Raw genomic sequence first — 20,632 nt, 5'->3', positions numbered from 1 at the left:
AGCCTGGAGAGAACAGGGCAATCCCCTCTATCCCAGGTGAAATGATTATTATCATTTATTATTTATTAGTCAGAGGTCTTAGGTGAGATCAAATTCAATCATTATAATTTATATTTCAATATACTGCTTAACTTCATGATAGGCAATGTTCTAGGTGCTCCTCACATGTGAAATTTTAATATTTTTACTGCAACTCTGGAGGTAAGTACTATTATTATACCAATTCTACAGATAAGAAAGCCAAGGAATAGCATGCTTGAATCACTTGCCCAAGATGCCATGTTTAGATAGTGGTACAGTGGGGATTCGAACGCGGAAGCTCAGGTTTCAAAGTCTGTGCTCTTTACATATGCAGCTAAAGAGTCAGACAAGAACCAAAAGGAGATGGAGAATGGAGGGTAGAAAGGGCACAGGTTCAAGGTGAAAGGTCAGAAACTGCAAATTCGGAGTTTGGGTTGGTCTAGCAGCTTAAAGGCGTCATCATGAACTGTTCACCTAAGTAAGTTAAGCTCCTGTTTGAGAATGATTGATAAGCTTGCAAGTCAACTTACAAACAAACTGGGGAAATGTTCCAATAGATGACTAAGTCTTTTAGGTCTTTTTACCTGTGTTTTTCGGTCTCTATACCAGATTAGTCGCCTGGCTCTCCCAAACAGACCGGCCAACGGACGTAGTCGTGAAAGGGTTAATGTCGAGGCGGGGGCGGGGGAGGCGGAAATGGAGAGAGCGGAAGCAAAGAGGATTGTGGGAGCTCCGTTGTGCGTTGCTTAAGTGAGGGCGGCGGATGGGCGAAGGTCCGGTGAGTGCGACTGTCGCTGCTCTCTGAGGCCACAGGAAAGGGGCCGTCGGTCGCCGCCATGACAGCGAGCGAGGCGGAGGTTTGTAGCACTTCTTATGGGCTGAGGGCGTAGACACATCCTGCTTCCAGCCGAGCAGGCAAACGGGAACGGAAGTGATAGGGGATCAGAAGTTGCGAGGGGATGAGGAGTAGGGGGAACTGACAAGCGGACGGACCCGGCGGCGAGAATTGATAGCGTAGCTGTAGGATTAAGGGGCGTGTCAACTGTGTTGTGTGTGTTGACACTGAGATGTGTGAATCTCCTCATTATTTTTAGCTGGGGACAGGCGGGGTCTATGGGGGAGGGGGCGGACGGATGAATGGAGGATAAAATCAGGGCGAAAACGTGTTGTCTGCTGGGCACCAGTACATCTGAGTCACATCTCAGCAGGATGATTTTATTGGAAAGATCTAGGTCCCTGGTTTCAGATTCTGCTATTGATGCGTTGATTGATTTCCCTTACCAAAATACCAAGTACCTGCTCTGTGCTGGGTACTGCACTAGAGGCTCCGGATGAGGAAAGGAATTAGGCTTTTTCCTCGACATTTACAGCCTGCCGGTTGCTATCTGCATTTGGAGACAGGCTATTACAATGCAAGGAGACAGAGATAGATCCTGTGTTATGAAAACCTATTGGGTGCCACCGAACTCATCTGGGAGTTGAGATCTGGGACGGCTCTTTGATGCGGTGATTTAACATATATTTTGAAGACAAAATAAGCAGGGCAAAAACGAAGTGCAATTTTCCTCCAGGCACCTTCCCTCCCTGTTGAGGTGAACTGGAGAACTGAGTAGCGTTTAAGGCCCAAAATTAGTGTATTTCTTTTTTTTTCTTTCTTTCTTTTTTTTTTTTTTTTTTGATAAGGAGTCTCTCTACTTCTGTCGCCCAGGCTGGAATGCAGTGGCGTGATCTCGGCTCACTGCAACCTCCGCCTGCCGGGTTCAAGTGATTCTCCTGCCTCAGCCTCCTGGGTTGCTGGGATTAGAGGCACCCACCACCACTCCCGGCTAATTTTTATATTTTTGGTAGAGACGGGGTTTTACCATGTTGGCCAGGTTGGCCTCGAACTCCTGACCTCAAGTGATCCGCCTGCCTCGGCCTCCCAAAGTGCTGGTATTACAGGCATGAGCCACCGCGCCCGGTCCCCACAACTAGTTTATTTCTGGTAAGAGCATTTGCCCATCACAATGGGACTTCCAGGCGCCTCTGGAAGAATCAGTCTTACGTGAGTGCAAAGCCTGCAAGCTCTGGGTAGGACTACAATGGAGGTGCTAGTTATTTGGTTTTCCAGCAAACTCGGTTCACAGCAGGGAATTGTGCACCCACCAGAAATCCTAAGCAATATTTTAAAGCTCTGAACAAGAAAAGCAGCCTCTTTGTTTACCAGAGAAACAACAGTATAGCAGTCTAAGTCAGTGGCTCTCAAACTTTCCTGTGAATCAGAATCAGATGGAGGGTTTCTTAAAACAAAGATTGCTAGGTCCCATCCACAGAGTTGCCCCTACAGTTGGTCAGGAGTGGACCCCCGAATTTACATTTCTAACTGGTTCCCAGGAGATGCTGATACGCCTGGACATGGGGCCATACTTGGAGAACTATAGGTCTAAACGGAGCTGACAATAAATTGGAAAGAATATCTCCTGGAATCTCTTAGAACCCGGGAGGCAGAGGTTGCAGTGAGCCAAGATTGCGCCACTGCACTCCAGCCTGGGCAACAGAGTGAGACTCTGTCTCAAAAAAAAAAAAAAAAAAAGAATATCTCCCCTAGGGAAGGCTAGGCACACTCCTAAAGGTCAGGCATGTCTGAATTCAGACACAGTAGATATGAAATAAAATTGACTTATTTGACACTGCTTAGAAAATCTTTTTATTTTTATATTTGTATAATTTTATTGTATATTAAATTGTATACATTTATAGAGTTCAAAGTGGTATTATATGTATACAATGTAGAATGATTAAATCAAGCTAAATAACATATTCATCACCTAAAATTTTATCTTTTTTTACACAAAAATGACTCAACATGGAATTTAATAGTTTTTTTGTGGTGCTAACATTTGAAATGTACTCTTAGCTCTTTTGGAATATGGAATTTTGAAATATCACCACCATTCTATTCTCTGCGTTTGTGGGTTCCATTGTTTTAGATTCCACATACAAGTGAGAACATGAAGTATTTGTCTTTCTGTGCCTGGCTTATTTCACTTAGCATAATGTTCTCCAGGCTCATCAATGGACAGATTTTCCTGATTTTTGAAGATTGAATAATATTCCATTGTGTATGTATAGCACATTTGCTTTATCTGTTCATCCACTGATGGACACTTAGGTTGATCCCATAACTTGGCTATTGTGATAAATCCTGCAATGAACATAAGAGTGCAGATATCTGTTCGACATACTGATTTCAAATTCTTTGGATATATACCCAGAAGTGGGATTGCTGGATCATATAGTAATTCTATTTTTAGTTTTTTGAGGAACCTCCATACAGTTTTCCATAATGGCTGTACTAATTTATATTCCCACCAACAATGTGTAGGGTTGCCTTTTCTCCATATCCTGGCCTGTTATCTTTCACCTTTTTGATAATAGCCATTCTGGAAGGTGTGAGGTAATATATCATTGTGATTTTAATTTGCATGTCCCTAGCGATTAGTGATGTTGAGCATTTTTTCTTATGCCTGTTGGCCATTTGTGTGTCTTCATTTGAGAAATGTCTATTCAGGTGCTTTGTCCATTTGTTAATCAGGTTGTCTTTTTGCTTTTGAGTTATTTGAGTCCCTTATATATTTTGGACATTAACACCTTATTAGAAGTAGGGCTTGCAAATATTTTCTCCCAATCTGTAGACTGTCTCTCCCCTCTGTTCATTGTTTTCTTTGCTGTGCGGAAACATTTTAGTTCGATGTAATTCCATTTGTCTAGTTTTGCTTTTGTTATTTGAGCTTTTGGGGTCAAACCCCAAAATTCATTGCCCAGACCAGTGTCCTGTAGTTTCTTCCCTAGGTTTTCTTCTTGTAGTGTTATGGTGTCAGGTCATATATTTAAGTCTTTAATAAAATGGATGTGTTTTTGTTGTTTGTATGTTTTGGATGGTTGAGCAAAGATCATCTTCCTGAACTAAACAAAGCAAATTGTTTTTCTCCATTGTACTTGTCACAGTGACTTATACCATAAATTGTTTAAAAACACAAAGTAGCAGTTTTCTATTCAAATCCCTTGCTGATTTTTATATATTCAAGTAGTTGTTTACAGTGGAGTTCACACTCCACTGTATCAACAACGAAAAATGAAGTGTTCCTAATTTCTGGTAATAAATTATGTTTGAGGTTGAAAATTAAAAAGACAATGTGACAAGCTAATTGACAGAGAAAGATTAGTATAAGAAGTCAGAATTGGTAGGTAGTTCCACCCCCACCAATAAAACCCTCCCTTTAGAAGAAATACAGTTATTCACTGCATAGTGGCATTTTGGTCAACGATGGACCACATATATTATGGTAGTCCCATAAGATTATAATGGAGCATATATAGAAACCTGATATACAGCACTTGATATTGGCATTGCAGATCAGTTGCAGTAATGATTGATGTTCATTATTGGTACTGGGACATTTTGTTTTCCATATGAGAAAAATATATATATATATATACACACACTCTAGGTTTGTGTAAGTACAGTCTATGAAGTTCTCACAATGAAATTGCCTAACGATGGATTTCTCAGAATATATTCCTGTTGCTATGCAAGGTGTGACTGAAATCATTTTATTTACTCTAGAACACAGAATCAGAAATCTCATTTTGTTACAGCTTAATTTGAAGCCTTCCTTTAGGGGGTGGCCCTAAACAGACTTCTGGAGGGTGGCAGTCCACAGTTATACCTCCCGTTCAAACCCCCTCCCATGACCCTGAAAAAGGCTAGGACACATTTTCAGAAATTTCACTAATCATTCTAGACTCTTGTCAATGCTTCATCCCAAATCTCGCTAGGCCAGTTACAAAACAAAATAAATGAAACCCCAAACCAAACACTCAGACACACATAAAAAGACAACCAAAAAGTCCATACAAACTGGCCTGAGTCTATTGTGAGTCTTTGTAGGGGCCAGCAAGGTGCTAGAATGGCCAGTGCCTTGGATGTTTCAGAAATCTGTTCTCAGGCTGGGCACAGTGGCTCACGCCTGTAATCCCAGCACTTTAGGAGGCCGAGGCAGGTGGATCACCTGAGGTCAGGAGTTCAAGACCAGCCTGGTCAACATGGTGAAACCCTGTCTCTACTAAAAATACAAAAATTAGCTGGGCGTGGTGGCAGGTGCCTGTAATCCCAGGTACTCGGGAGGCTGAGGCAGGAGAATCGCTTGAACCTGGGAGGCAGAGGTTGCAGTGAGCCGAGATCGCGCCATTGTACTCCAGCCTGGGCAACAAGAGCGAAACAAGAAAATGTGGCACATATACACCATGGAATACTATGCAGCCATAAAAAATGATGAGTTCATGTCATTTGTAGGGACATGGACGAAGCTGGAAACCATCATTCTCAGCAAACTATTGCAAGGACAAAAAACCAAACACCGCATATTCTCACTCACAGGTGGGAATTGAACATTGAGAACATATGGACACAGGAAGGGGAACATCACACACCAGAGCCTGTCATGGGGTGGGGGGAGGGGGGAGGGATAGCATTAGGAGATATACCTAATGCTAAATGATGAGTTAATGGGTGCAGCACACCAACATGGCACATGTATACATATGTAACAAACCTGCACGTTGTGCACATGTACCCTAAAACTTAAAGTATAATAAAAAACAAAACGAAACAAAAAAAAAGAAAAGAAATCTGTTCTCTATCATATCCATATTCCAAAGGAGTCAGCGAGACAACCACGTATGACTCCTGAAAATTAATCAACTTTTGCACGTGATTGGTGAGCCTCTCACTTAATGCTTGTGCACTTACCCTGCACCTCCACACTAGTCCTCATCTGTCTAAATCCACACCTAGTCTTACAGGTAGTGTTATTTTCCGTGAAATGTGAGGAGATAAAACAAACTTATGTAAGTTTGAACTCTGCAGCTCCATTTCCTAAATGATGCCTGAGTAGTAATGATTTAATTTTGTTGCGTGAACATTCAGTATCTCAGGGACCCTGAGAGTGGACAGATGGTTGTGAAGGAGAATTTTGGGCTATGGGTGTCAAAGCAGCAAACGCGATTACTCCAGAATTCAAGTTCAGATGGGATTGTTTCCAGTCTATATTTTCTGTGTGCTACAGCTGATTCCTTAAACTAAACTTTAAATCAATAAGTGTCTCTGACCTGAAGTGGGGTGGGGATTCTGGTCTGGCACTGAACTACTAGGTTATGGAGGTCAGTTTTTTTCTTTGGAATGGTTTTTCTGAGGGTAAGAGTCCTTGCATCAAGCGAGTGAGAACTGTAAAGGAGAGGAGGAAAAGGGTAATGATAATGTCACGTTTTTGCTTTGCAAAATAAGATTAGGAGAAAAATGAAGAACACACTAGGAGGAGGAGGAGGAGGAGGTGGCAGAAATAGGATTGTGAATCTGGGATCTGCAACTGAGATGTCCTATGCCTACCTATTGCTTTTCCCAAAGCAGAGGCTTAAGCACCCTGTGTGTGAAGCCAGATTTCCTTATAGGTCCTGTGACTGTGCTGGGGACAGGGCAGCTGTTGCCATTGTTATTGGAATAACCTTTCTGCACTTGATAAGGTGATAAGGAGGAAACCTGGGGGACCAGATCTCATATACACATATATTTAAGATATATATATATATATATATAACTTTAGGGGCATTTTAATAGCTTCTGGCAGTCTAAGGATTTATATAATTGTCTGCCAAAACTGCAGTGTAAAAGAGCCAAATCGAAAGTCTGACTGAAAGCTAGAATTCAGGGGATGGGAAGTGACCTCTGCTAGAAACGAGTTTTCTTATGCGAGGTGCTTAGAGGAGTCGTCAGTGCCCTCTAGCCCAAGACCACCAGGAACACACCTGTGGTTGAACAGGTTGGGTTGATTGCTCAGTGCATTACATGGAGGGAGAGCGCACACCATGGGCGCTGTGGTGCTTCTCTGTTGGAGGGTGTCAGAAAGGACTTATTACAGGATTTGAATCTGTGTTAGGTGAATTTGGGGAAGATTTAAAGAAGTGAGGCTTTGCCCTCGATTGGACTCTGTTAGGAAATGGGAATAATTCTGTGATTGTGTATCTTAATGACTCTTATCCAGAAGGAGGCTAATTGGTAAAGTAGCACCGGTCACTGTTAGCAAGGATAGCAGAGTGTTTGGTCATTTTTATGGCTTAGTCAAAGTTCATGTTTTGTTTCTTCACATACAGTTATGAGGTGGTCTTGCTTTTTTATTGGTCACTGTGGTCACATAGTGGCCTTGTCTGATAGTGGCAGTTTATGAAATTGTTATGTTCATCGGGAGAACACCAAGGCCCAGCTGTGAGTGCCAAGCCAGTTGCCACATGTCAGTGGTTGCTTTTTTTCCTCCAGAGTGATCAGCGCTGGGTCCAGCAGCTTATTGGAGGCCAGATTTCCTGGCCATTTATAGCAGGTAAATAGTCAGATATGCTGAACAGGAAAGCTTGGGGCTGGATGTGGATGAAAGCATTTGGTTACCTTCTTTTTTTTTTTTTTTTTTTCTTTTTTGAGACAGAGTCTTGCTCTGTCACCCAGACTAGAGTGCAGTGTTGCGATCTCAGCTCACTGCAGCCTCCGCCTCCTGGGTTCAAGTGATCCTCCTGCCTCAGCCTCCCAAGTAGCTGGGACTACAGGTGTGCGCCACTGCACCTGGCTAATTTTTGTATTTTTAATGAAGATGGAGTTTTGCCATCTTGGCCAGGCTGGTCTCGAACTCCTGACCTCAAGTGATCCTCCCGCCTCGGACTCCCAAAGTGTTGGGATTACAGGAATGAGCCACTGTGCCCAGCCCTCTGGTTACTATCTAACAGAGCTTAGGAGCCTCAGTTAAAATATTAGTCTCCTGAGGTGATTTTTCCCTAAAAAATCAGATCAAAGTATACTTAAGCAGGAGAAGTACATGGGAGAAAGTGGCAGATTGTATTTTTCAGAGATGGCCACCGTAGTACCTGTCATCCCACACTCTCTTCTGTAATGTGACCTTGCCACCCTTCCACTGAGAAGTAGGGTCAAATGTCTCCTCTCCTTTGAATTTGGGCCGACTTTGATTATATTAACCAATAGAATGGGGGCAGTGAGACTGTGACTTCTGAGGCTAGGTTATGAGAGGCAGTGTAGCTTCTGGCTCACCTGCAGTGACATTCACCTTTAGAGCCCTGAGCTGCCATGTACAAAGTCTGATTACCCTGAGGCTGCCATACTGTTAGAAGGCCCAGGCCTATGGTAAGGCCACCTATAGGTCCTCTGATCAACAGCCCTAGCCGAGGTTCCAGCTAATAGCCAACATTTACCAGTAGCCTGTAAATGAAAACTCCTAAAGGATTATGGCCCCCAGCCTTCTGGTTTTCCCAGGTGAGGCCCCAGACATTATGAAGTAGAAACAAGCTATCTCTGCTCCATGATGTCTCAATTCTTAAACCACAGAATCCTAGAACAAAGTAAAATGATTGTTTAATGCCACTAAATTTGGATTGGTTTATTACGAAGCAATAGTAATTCAAACAGAGGTGAGGAGTATGGTTAACATAAAAGGATTGAAGTAAAAGGAGCAAGGAAGGCAAATAGTTGGTAGAGAAGAAACAGGCTGGTACACAAAGCATTTTGCTTTGCTGCTGATGAGGGGCTTTTTGATCCCAGAGACTTCAGAGTGGACAGAAGTGGACAGTAGAGGGGAAAATGGGAAGAGAATTTATCCATTATGCTAAATGAAATTGCTGTGGATAAATGAAAAATCTATAGATAATTGTGCCTCCTTTTAAAATAAGATCTTGAACTATTTATTTTTTAACTGAACATCTTGATTAAAACTAACAGAAGTGTGTGGAGTTTTTTGTAAGTAAAAAGTAGTAATAATATTAACAGTGGCCAACTATTCAGTGAGTAACAAGATTTTTTTTTCTTTTTTTGTTATTATACTTTAAGTTCTGGGGTACATGTGCACAACGTGCAGGTTTGTTACATAGGTATACATGTGACATGTTGGTTTGCTGCACCTATCAACTCATCATTTACATTAGGTATTTCTCCTAATGCTATCCCTCCCCCCTCCCCCTACTCCATGACAGGCCCCTGTGTGTGATGTTCCCCTTCCTGTGTCCAAGTGTTCTCAATGTTCAGTTCCCACCTATGAGTGAGAACATGCAGTGTTTGGTTTTTTGTCCTTGCGATAGTTTGCTGAGAATGATGATTTCCAGCTTCATCCATGTCTCTACAAAGGACATGAACTCATCCTTTTTTATGGCTGCATAGTATTCCACGGTGTATATGTGCCACATTTTCTATTTATTATTATTATACTTTAAGTTTTAGGGTGCATGTGCACAATGTGCAGGTTAGTTACATATGTATACCTGTGCCATGCTGGTGTGCTGCACCCATTAACTCGTCATTTAGCATTAGGTATATCTCCTAATGGTATCCCTCCCCCCTCCTCCCACCCTACAACAGTCCCCAGAGTGTGATGTTCCCCTTCCTGTGTCCATGTGTTCTCATTGTTCAATTCCCACCTATGAGTGAGAACATGCGGTGTTTGATTTTTTGTCCTTGCAATAGTTTACTGAGAATGATGATTTCCAATTTTATCCATGTCCCTACAAAGGACATGAACTCATCATTTTTTATGGCTGCATAGTATTCCATGGTGTATATGTGCCACATTTTCTTAATCCAGTCTATCACTGTTGGACATTTGGGTTGGTTCCAAGTCTTTGCTATTGTGAATAGTGCCGCAATAAACATACGTGTGCATGTGTCTTTATAGCAGCATGATTTATAGTCCTTTGGGTGTGTACCCAGTAATGGGATGGCTGGGTCAAATGGTATTTCTAGTTCTAGATCCCTGAGGAATCGCCACACTGACTTCCACAATGGTTGAACTAGTTTACAGTCCCACCAACAGTGTAAAAGTGTTCCTATTTCTCCACATCCTCTCCAGCACCTGTTGTTTCCTGACTTTTTAATGATTGCTATTCTAACTGGTGTGAGATAGTATCTCATTGTGGTTTTGATTTGCATTTCTCTGATGGCCAGTGATGGTGAGCATTTTTTCATGTGTTTTTTGGCTGCATAAATGTCTTCTTTTGAGAAGTGTCTGTTCATGTCCTTTGCCCACTTTTTGATGGGGTTGTTTGTTTTTTTCTTGTAAATTTGTTTGAGTTCATTGTAGATTCTGGATATTAGCCCTTTGTCAGATGAGTAGGTTGCAAAAATTTTCTCCCATTTTGTAGGTTGCCTGTTCACTCTGATGGTAGTTTCTTTTGCTGTGCAGAAGCTCTTTAGTTTAATTAGATCCCATTTGTCAAGTTTGGCTTTTGTTGCCATTGTTTTTGGTGTTTTAGATGTGAAGTCCTTGCCCATGCCTATGTCCTGAATGGTAATGCCTAGGTTTTCTTCTAGGGTTTTTATGGTTTTAGGTCTAACGTTTAAGTCTTTAATCCATCTTGAATTGATTTTTGTATAAGGTGTAAGGAAGGGATCCAGTTTCAGCTTTCTACATATGGCTAGCCAATTTTCCCAGCACCATTTATTAAATAGGGAATCCTTTCCCCATTGCTTGTTTTTGTCAGGTTTGTCAAAGATCAGATAGTTGTAGATATGCGGCGTTATTTCTGAGGGCTCTGTTCTGTTCCATTGATCTATATCTCTGTTTTGGTACCAGTACCATGCTGTTTTGGTTACTTTAGCCTTGTAGTATAGTTTGAAGTCAGGTAGCGTGATGCCTCCAGCTTTGTTCTTTTGGCTTAGTATTGACTTAGTGATGCGGGCTCTTTTTTGGTTCCATATGAACTTTAAAGTAGTTTTTTCCAATTCTGTGAAGAAAGTCATTGGTAGCTTGATGGGGATGGCATTGAATCTATAAATTACTTTGGGCTGTATGGCCATTTTCACGATATTGATTCTTCCTAACCATGAGCATGGAATGTTCTTCCATTTCTTTGTATCCTCTTTTATTTCATTGAGCAGTGGTTTGTAGTTCTCCTTGAAGAGGTCCTTCATGTCCCTTGTAAGTTGGATTCCTAGGTATTTTATTCTCTTTGAAGCAATTGTGAATGGGAGTTCACTCATGATTTGGCTCTGTGTCTGTTATTGGTGTATAAGAATGCTTGTGATTTTTGTACATTGATTTTGTATCCTGAGACTTTGCTGAAGCTGCTTATCAGCTTAAGGAGATTTTGGGCTGAGACAATGGGGTTTTCTAGATATACAATCATGTCATCTGCAAACAGGGACAATTTGACTTCCTCTTTTCCTAATTGAATACCCTTTATTTCCTTCTCCTGCCTAATTGCCCTGGCCAGAACTTCCAACACTATGTTGAATAGGAGTGGTGAGAGAGGGCATCCTTGTCTTGTGCCAGTTTTCAAAGGGAATGCTTCCAGTTTTTGCCCAGTCAGTGTGATATTGGCTGTGGGTTTGTCATAAATAGCTCTTATTATTTTGAGATATGTTCCATCAATACCTAGTTTATTGAGAGGTTTTAGCATGAAGGGCTGTTGAATTTTGTTAAAGGCCTTTTCTGCATCTATTGAGATAATCGTGGTTTTTGTCGTTTTTTCTGTTTATGTGATGGGTTACGTTTATTGATTTGCATATGGTGAACCAGCCTTGCATCCCAGGGATGAAGCCAACTTGATTGTGGTGGACAAGCTTTTTGATGTGCTGCTGGATTCGGTATGCCAGCATTTTATTGAGGATTTTCACATTGATGTTCATCAGGGATATTGGTCTGAAATTCTCTTTTTGTTGTATCTCTGCCAGGTTTTTGTATCAGGATGATGCTGGCCTCATAAAATGAGTTAGGCAGGATTCCCTCTTTTTCTGTTGTTTGGAATAGTTTCAGAAGGAATGGTACCCGGTCCTCTTTGTACCTCTGGTAGAATTTGTCTGTGAATCCGTCTGGTCCTGAACTTATTTTGGTTGGTAGGCTATTAATTACTGCCTCAATTTCAGAATCTGTTATTGGTCTATTCAGAGATTCTACTTCTTCCTAGTTTGGTCTTGGGAAGGTGTATGTGTGCAGGAATTCATCCATTTCTTCTAGATTTTCTAGTTTATTTGCATAGAAGTGTTTATAGTATTCTCTGATGGTAGTTTGTAGTTCTGTGGGATCGGTGGTGATATCCCCTTTATCATTTTTTATTTTGTCTATTTGATTCTTCTCTTTTCTTCTTTGTTAGTCTGGCTAGTGGTCTATCTATTCTGTTGATCTTTTAAAAAAACCAGCTCCTGGGTTCATTGATTTTTTTGAAGGGTTTTTCATGTCTCTATCTCCTTCAGTTCTGCTCTGATCTTAGTTATTTCTTGTCTTCTGCTAGCTTTTGAATTTGTTTGTTCTTGCTTCTCTAGTTCTTTTAATTGTGATATTAGGGTGTTGATTTTAATCTTCCTGCTTTCTCTTGTGGGCATTTAGTGCTATACATTTCCCTCTACACACTGCTTTAAATGTGTCCCAGAGATTCTGATACGTTGTGTCTTTGTTCTCATTGGTTTCAAAGAACATCTTTATTTCTGCCTTCATTTTGTTATTTACCTGGTAGTCATTCAGGAGCAGGTTGTTTAGTTTCCATGTATTTGTGCGGTTTTGAGTGAGTTTCTTAATTCTGACTTATAATTTGATTGCACTGTAGTCTGAGAGACAGTTTGTTGTGATTTCTGTTCTTTTATATTTGCTGAGGAGTGTTTTACTTCCAACTATGTGGTCAATCTTAGAATATGTGTGATGTAGTGCTGAGAAGAATGTATATTCTGTTGATTTGGGGTGGAGAGTTCTGTAGATGTCTGTTAGGTCTGCTTGGTCCAGAGCTGAGTTCAAGTCCTGGATATCCTTGTTAATTTTCTGTCTCGTTGATCTAATATTGACAGGGGGTGTTAAAGTTTCCCACTATTATTGTGTCAGAGTGTAAATCTCTTTGTAGGTCTCTAAGAACTTGCTTTATGAATCTAGGTGCTCTTGTATTGGGTGCATGTATATTTAGGATAGTTAGCTCTTCTTGTTGCATTGATCCCTTTACCATTATATAATGGCCTTCTTTGTCTCTTTTGATCTTTTTATAAACAACTCAAGATAATTGGCTGAAAATAGTTAGTGAGACTTCCTCAAAGGCCCATCAGCCTAGGCAACTACAATATTAAATCTTGTTACTCTGATTTCCAGCAAGATGGCCGAATAGGAACAGCTCTGGTCTGCAGCTCCCAGCGAGATCGACGCAGAAGGCCAGTGATTTCTGCATTTCCAACTCAGGCAAACCGGGTCTGGAGTGGACCTCTACTGTTTAAGGTCTGTTTTATCAGAGACTAGGATTGCAACCCCTGCTTTTTTTGCTTTCCATTTGCTTGGTAGATCTTCCTCCATCCCTTTATTTTGAGCCTATGTGTGTCTTTGCACATTAGATGGGTCTCGTGAATACAGTACACTGATGGGTCTTGGCTCTTTATCCAATTTGCCAGTCTTGTCTTTTAATTTGAGCATGTAGCCCATTTACATTCAAGGTTAATATTGTTATATGTGAATTTTATCCTGTCATTATGATGCTAACTGGTTATTTTGCCCGTTAGTTGATGCAGTTTCTTCATAGCGTCGATGGTCTTTACAATTTGTCGTGTTTTTGCAGTGGCTGGTACCGGTTGTTCCTTTCCATGTTTAGTGGTTCCTTCAGGAGCTCTTGTAAGGCAGGCCTGATGGTGACAAAATCTGTCAGCATTTGCTTGTATGTAAAGGCTTTTATTTCTCCTTCACTTATGAAGCTTAGTTTGGCTGGATATGAAATTCTGGGTTGAAAATTTTTTTCTTTAAGAATGTTGAATATTGGCCCCCACTCTCTTCTGGCTTGCAGGGTTTCTGGCAAGAGTTCTGCTGTTAGTCTGATGGGCTTCCCTTTGTGGGTAACCCGACCTTTCTCTCTGGCTGCCCTTAACATTTTTTCCTTCATTTCAACCTTGGTGAATGTGATGATTATGTGTCTTAGGGTTCTTCTTGAGGAATATCTCTGTGGTGTTCTCTGTATTTCCTGAATTTGAATGTTGGCCTGCCTTGCTAGGTTGGGGAAGTTCTCCTGGATAATATCCTGCAGAGTGTTTTCCAACTTCGTTCCATTCTCCCCGTCACTTTCAGGTACACCAATCAAACGTAGATTTGGTCTTTTCACATAGTCCCATATTTCTTGGAGGCTTTGTTCTTTTCTTTTCACTCTTTTTTCTCTAATCTTGTCTTCTTGCTTTATTTCATTAAGTTGATCTTCAATCACTGATATCCTTTCTTCCTCTTGATTTATTTGGCTATTGAAACTTGTGTATGCTTCACGAAGTTCTCATACTGTGTTTTTCAGCTCCATCAGGTCATTTATATTCTTCTCTACACTGGGTATTCTAGTTAGCAATTCGTCTAACCTTTTTTCAAGGTTCTTAGCTTCCTTGCACTGGGTTAGAACATGCTCCTTTAGCTTGGAGGAGTTTGTTATTACCCACCTTCTGAAGCCTACTTCTGTCAGTTTGTCAAACTCATTCTCTGTCCAGTTTTCTTCCCTGCTGGTGAGGAGTTGTGATCCTTTGAAGGAGAAGAGACATTCTGGTTTTTGGAATTTTCAGCCTTTCTGCGCTGGTTTCTCCCCATCTTTGTGGTTTTATCTACCTTTGGTCTTTGACGTTCATGACCTACCGATGGGGTTTTGGTGTGGGAGTCCTTTTTGTTGATGTTGATGGAATTCCTTTCTTTGTTAGTTTTCATTCTAACAAGTCAGTTGGAGTTTACTGGAGGTCCACTCCAGACCCTGTTTGCCTCAGTTGGAAATGCAGAAATCACCCGCCTTCTTTTTTTTTTTTTTTTTTGAGATGGAGTCTCACTCTTTCGCCCAGGCTGGAGTGCAGTGGTGCAATCTCTGCTCACCATAAGTTCCGCCTCCCAGGTTGACGCCATTCTCTTGCTTCAGCCTCCTGAGTAGCTGGAACTACAGGCGCCTGCCACCATGCCCAGTTAATTTTTTTTTTTTTTTTTGTAGTTTTAGTAGAGACAGGGTTTCACCATGTTAGCTAGGATGGTCTCCATCTCCCGAGAAATCACCCGCCCTCTGCCTCGGTCTTGTTGGGAGCTGCAGACCAGAGCTTTTCCTGTTTGGCCATCTTGCCGGAAATCAGAGTAACAAGATTTAATATTGTAGTTGCCTATGCTGACGAGCCTTTGAGGAACTCTCACTAATCATTTTCAGCCAATTATCTTGAGTTGTTTATAAAAAACGATTTCTACTTTGCTTTGGTTATGTGAATGTTTGCCTCAGTATATCTTATTTGAGGTGTTTAACATATGACACGTGGCTAGCGTTAGTGTTGAAACTGTGGAGACGTTTAGCTGTTCAATCTTCCTTGGTAATAGTACTTAGTTATCAGAGATTGAAAAGACATTTGCTCACCTCTGTCTCATTGTGTGAGAGGAAAACACAGTGTTATTTCCAATGACATGTATGGAAGTTTCATTCTTTTAATCTGGCAGAAACTGGTTCAGTTTTTTTTGAAACAGGGTCTCACTGTGTTGACAGTTGGAGTGCAACAGTGAGATCATGGCTCACTGCAGCCTCGACTCCCAGGCTCAAACAATCCTCCCACCTCAGCCTCCCAAATAGCTGGGACTACAGGAGACTGCCACCATGCCCAGCTAATTTTTGTGTTTTTTGTACAGACGGGGTTTAACCATGTTGCCCAGGCTGATCCTGAACCTTTTTCTTTTAAAAGACTAGTCAAGCATAGTAGTGAGAAGGCTAGTTCACTTTTAAAGTCTCCATATGTGGCCACATTTTAGATTTTATATACATCAATAGTTTTTGCTGGGTAACCTATTCTATCTGTAGGTAAGAATGGAAGTCCTAGGACTGGGTGTGGTGACTCACACCTGTAATCCCAGCAATTTGGGAGGCCAAGGCAGGTGGGTCGCTTGAGCCCAGTAGTTGGAGACCAGCCTGGGCAACATGGTGAAACCCTGTCTCTACAGAAAATTCAAAAATTAGCCAGGCGTGGTGGTGCATGCCTGTGGTCCCAGCTACTCGGGAGGCTGAGGTGGGAGGATCGCTTGAGCTGAGGAGGTGGAGACTGCAGTGAGCTATGATCACTCCAGCCTGGGTGACAGAGTGAGACTCTGTCTGGAAAAAAAGAGTAGTAGAAGTCCTTGTACTGTTGGAATTGTTTAATCAGTGAGCATTCAGAGATATTGGTTATAAATGTTGAGTATGGCTACCAACTGACCACATGGTTATGGGCCAAGGTACAAAATGTCTGAGTCACTTGTTTTATTGTAAAAATTCATGTGAATGTCTAAGGTTTTGAAGATTTACACCTGTGTTTTCTAGGAGTTTTACATTTTTCTTTCCTATGCCTTTGTTTTGTTTTCAGGTAAGTTTGGCATGTGGTGTAAAGTAGGAGCCCAGCTTTGTTTTCCAGGCGCATATCCAGTTGTCCCAGCAGCTGGATTTCACAGCTTACTGCGATTGCGAGGCTTCTGGTTTTCAAGGCTATCACTGAGCAGAAGAGAGGGGGATGTGAATAGGGCAAGTTAAAAGGCCACAAAGATCAGTGTTCTTGCTAAGATTCAGTTGTTTTCTTGAATAAATGCTCCTTAGATCGCTGCAAGCTTTTGGGTAATTTCCAGAATATTGAAAAACTTGATTTTAACAATTTTTGCCAATATTCTCTTTGCTGATTTGAGGAGCAGATTTTTTGGAGATTCTTACTCTGCCATTCTGAAAGTGCCTACTCATAAGTTTCTGTTTTGCCTGGGGCATAATCAGATCTCCGTATGAAATAATAATTTTGATATATGTGTATATTTGGGTTAGAACTTCTTAGCGGTGGGCAGGATTTGGACTGACCAAAAAAAATGCTTAAGGTGGCCTTCTCCTGTCTCTTCAGGACTCTAAAAGACTGTCCTGGGTGGAGGCTGGGCTGTGTTCACAAGCAGGCCAGTGGGTGAGAACTATAGGCAGCCAGTGAGACCATGTCATTTTTGTCCCTGCCAGACTGTTTCTGTGCTCATAGACATATGAAAACATCTGGAGATACGTTTGAGCTCATTTTTTTTCCCCAGAGATGGACTTCCAATTTCCTCTACTGTTTATGGTATTCCCCAGAAAATTTGTTAGACTTGGACCTCTCCTTTAGAATGAATTTGGGAGAGACCAATGTTAAAGGGGGTAATTGGAGAGACCAGGGAATGCTTCTTGCAGGAGCTATGAGTTTTAACCTAGTTCTACAGAGTGAGCAAGAGCTGATTAGTTGAAGAAAATAGGTGGTAAGAAGTAGTTCAATTTAACACAAGCCATGGAGATTATATGTAATTAAATCCCCTCACTGAACCAATGCAAGAATAAAAGCCAGGCTTATCCCTGGGAGAAAGCCAGAAACTATGCTGTGATACACACACACACACACACACACACACGGAATCCTGTCTCTACAAAAGAGACAAAAATTATCAGGGTGTGGTGGCACATGCCTGTAGTCCCAGCTACTTGGGAGGCTGAGGTGGGAAGATTGCTTCTTGAGCTTGGGAGGTCCAGGCTGCACTGAGCCTTGATCCCACTACTACACTCCAGCCTGGGGAACAGAGTGAGACTCTGTCTCAAAATAAATAAATAAATAAGGAGGGGAGGCTGTATATCGTAGTCATAAAAAATTCAAGACCTGATGTCAGACAACTTAAGTTCAAATGCCAGATCTTCTGCTTATTGGCTGTGTCACCCTGGGAAACTTACTTTATCTCTTTGGTCCTATTATCTTTGTAAAATGGGAATATCTACCTGCTTCACAGGTTTGGTGAGAAGTTTAAATAAGAGAATGCATCAATAGTGCAAAGCACAATGTCTTGCATAGAGTGTTTACTAAAAGCCACATTTTATTTTATTTTATTTTTATTTTATTTATCTGTTTATTTATGTATTTATTTATTTATTGAGACAGAGTCTTGCTCTGTCGCCAGGCTGGAGTGCAGTGGCACAATCTCGGCTCACTGCAACCTCCGCCTCCTGGGTTCAAGCAGTTCTCCTGCCTCAGTCTCCCTAGTAGCTGGGAGTACAGGCACACACCACCACACCCAGCTAATTTTTGTATTTTTAGTAGAGATGGGGTTTTGCCATGTTGGCCAGGATGGTCTCGATCTCTTGACCTTGTGATCTGCCCGCCTTGGCCTCTCAAAGTGCTGGGATTACAGGCATGAGCCACCGCGCCCAGCCTATCTTTATTTTTTTGAGATGGAGTTTCTCACTCTGTTGTCTAGGCTGGAGTGCAGTGGTGCAATCTTGGCTCACTGCAACCTCCACCTCCCAGGTTCTAGCAATTCTCCTACCTCAGCCTCGCAAGTAGCTGGGATTACAGGCATGTGCCACCACGCCCAGCTAATTTTGTAGTTTTAGTAGAGACAGGGTTTCACCATGTTGGACAGGCTGGTGTTGAACTCCTGGCCTCAAGTGATTCACTGGGCTCAGTCTCCCAGAGTGCTGGGATTACAGGCGTGAGCCACCGCGCCTAGCCAATTTTTATTTTTGAGACAGGGTCTTACTCTGTCAGCCAGGCTGGAGTGCAGTGGTACCATTTCAGCTCACTGCAACTGATAGGGAAGGGGAAAGGGAAGTACTGGGAAGGGAAGAGCGTTATCCCTTTAAATGATATGGAAGGAGGGAAGAGTGTGGTCCCTGGCTAGGCCTCTACCTCCGGGCCTATGCCCGTGGACGTGGGTGAGGACAGGCATTTTTGTTTTCCTGCCCAAATGTTGCATTTCCCAAGACCACCCTGGCCTGCCATACCACCATCCTGTGCCTATAAAAACCCCGAGACGCTAGCAGGCAGACACACATGTGGCTGGGCATTGAGAGGAGCACATCAGTGGAAGAACACACAGGTGGCTGGATGTGGAGAGGAACGCATTGACAGTTACCAGCACACCGGCAGGCCATTGAGCGGCAGAACGACATGGAGTTTGGCTAGGGCAGTCAGAAAAAACCTGGGCCGCGAGCAGCCTGACTCCAGAGGAAAACCATCTCCCTTCTGGTTCCCCCGTCTACTGAGAGCTACTTCCACTTAATAAAATCTTGAACTCATTCTCCAAGCCCACGTGTGATCTGATTCCTTCAGTACACCAAGGCAAGAACTCCAGGATACAGAAAGCTCTCTGTCCTTGCAATAAGGCAGGGGTCGAATTGAGCTAACACAAGCTGCCTACAGGCAGCTAAACTAAAAGAACACCCTGTAACACACGCCCACTGGGGCTTCAGCTGTAACATTCACCCCTAGACACTGCCGTGGGGCTCCCAGCCCATCTGTATGCTCCCATAGAGGTTTGAGCAGCGGGGCACTGAAGAAGTGAGCTACACCCCCCATTGCACACCCTGCAAGGGGTACGAGAGAACTTTTCCTTTTTCACCTCTGCCTCCTGGGCTTAAGTGATCCTCACATCTCAGGCTCCCCAGTAACTGGAAGTACGGGCACATCACCATGCCTGGCTAAATTTTGTATTTTTTTGTAGAGACGCTGTCTCCCTGTTACTCAGGCTGGTCTCAAACTCCTGGCCTCAAGCAATCTTCCTGCCTCAGCCTCCCAAAGTGCTGGGATTACAGGCGTGAACCGCTATGCTGGCTGGTGGGCAGCCACATGTTAAATCTCTGAGTCTAGCCATAAATCCAAATATCAAATGCACAAAGCCTAAAAACCGTGTGAGTGTGGTCAAAATAGAAACTTTTTGAATGCGTTCTGAAATTTATTTCTGTTCTGTTCATTTTTAGAATTTGGTAGCATCTTGAAAATGCCAACTGTCTCCATCATGTTAGGAAGAATCATATGGAGTGGTTTTTTTTTTTTTTTTTTGGCTATATTTGAGACAGAACATCTGTGAACAAAAGGTCTCTGAAAAGGAGACTGGAGGAAAGAGACTCTTCCAGTGAACAGTTGCAAACCCAGGAGTCACAGCCTCCAGTGTAAAACAAAAGTACATTTATAACGAAGGATTGAAGCATGGTTAGTTCTGATTGGTCAATGCAGCTGAGTTCTGGTTGGTCCATATAGCATAGCCCTGATTGGTCAACACAGCTGAGCTCTGATTGGCTGAGGAAGATGAGCTCTGATTGGTTGGTTCAGGGAAGCACTGAAAGTCTGAAAGATAAAAGAGTGCAGGTTTTCAGGGAACTCAGAGTATGTGTGTGACCCCTAGTCGGCAAATGGCTCGTTGGCTTTATTTTACATTTAGGCCCGGTGAGCTGCTCAAGATCCATCTTGAAGGATTGGCTTTTTCAGGTTTATGTTTGTTCACACATGAAAGGAGGAGCACTCACTTTGGGGCTTGGGGGGTGCAGGGCTACAGTAGAGGCAGGGATCAAGCAGAGCGTATCTCCAGGGGCTAGGTGAGATTCAGAGGGATGGAGTCAAGTTCCTGATCAGCTAAACCTCCTACTAGGAGATTCTACTACCTGAACTTTTATCTCCTTGAATTTGGGAGGTACAAGGTTTTTATTTATTGAATCATCAAACATGCATTGAGGCGGGGGTTACAGTAGTTTGTTTGTTTGTTTGCTTGTTTTTAACTATTGCATGAGTTCTGGACCCAGGGCAGGCTTGAATCTGAGCTCTAGCATTTCCTGGCTGTGT

General features: G+C 42.4%; 1 non-coding gene across 1 annotated transcript in view; it reads left to right on the top strand.

The window, feature by feature from the left end:
• Nucleotides 1–734: 734 nt before the first annotated feature.
• LOC101144247 (uncharacterized) overlaps nucleotides 735–20,632 on the top strand; it is a 34,712-nt gene continuing 14,814 nt past the window's right edge. The window contains exon 1 of the transcript XR_002004291.3: nucleotides 735–878. This is a non-coding gene — a transcript (uncharacterized protein). The remainder of the gene's footprint in view (nucleotides 879–20,632) is intronic.

This window comes from Gorilla gorilla, chromosome X (assembly GCF_029281585.2).
Source record: "Gorilla gorilla gorilla isolate KB3781 chromosome X, NHGRI_mGorGor1-v2.1_pri, whole genome shotgun sequence".
NCBI lineage: Eukaryota > Metazoa > Chordata > Mammalia > Primates > Hominidae > Gorilla > Gorilla gorilla.
Note: the sequence above shows the minus strand (reverse complement) of the source record. Positions and strands in the feature narration are given on the sequence as shown.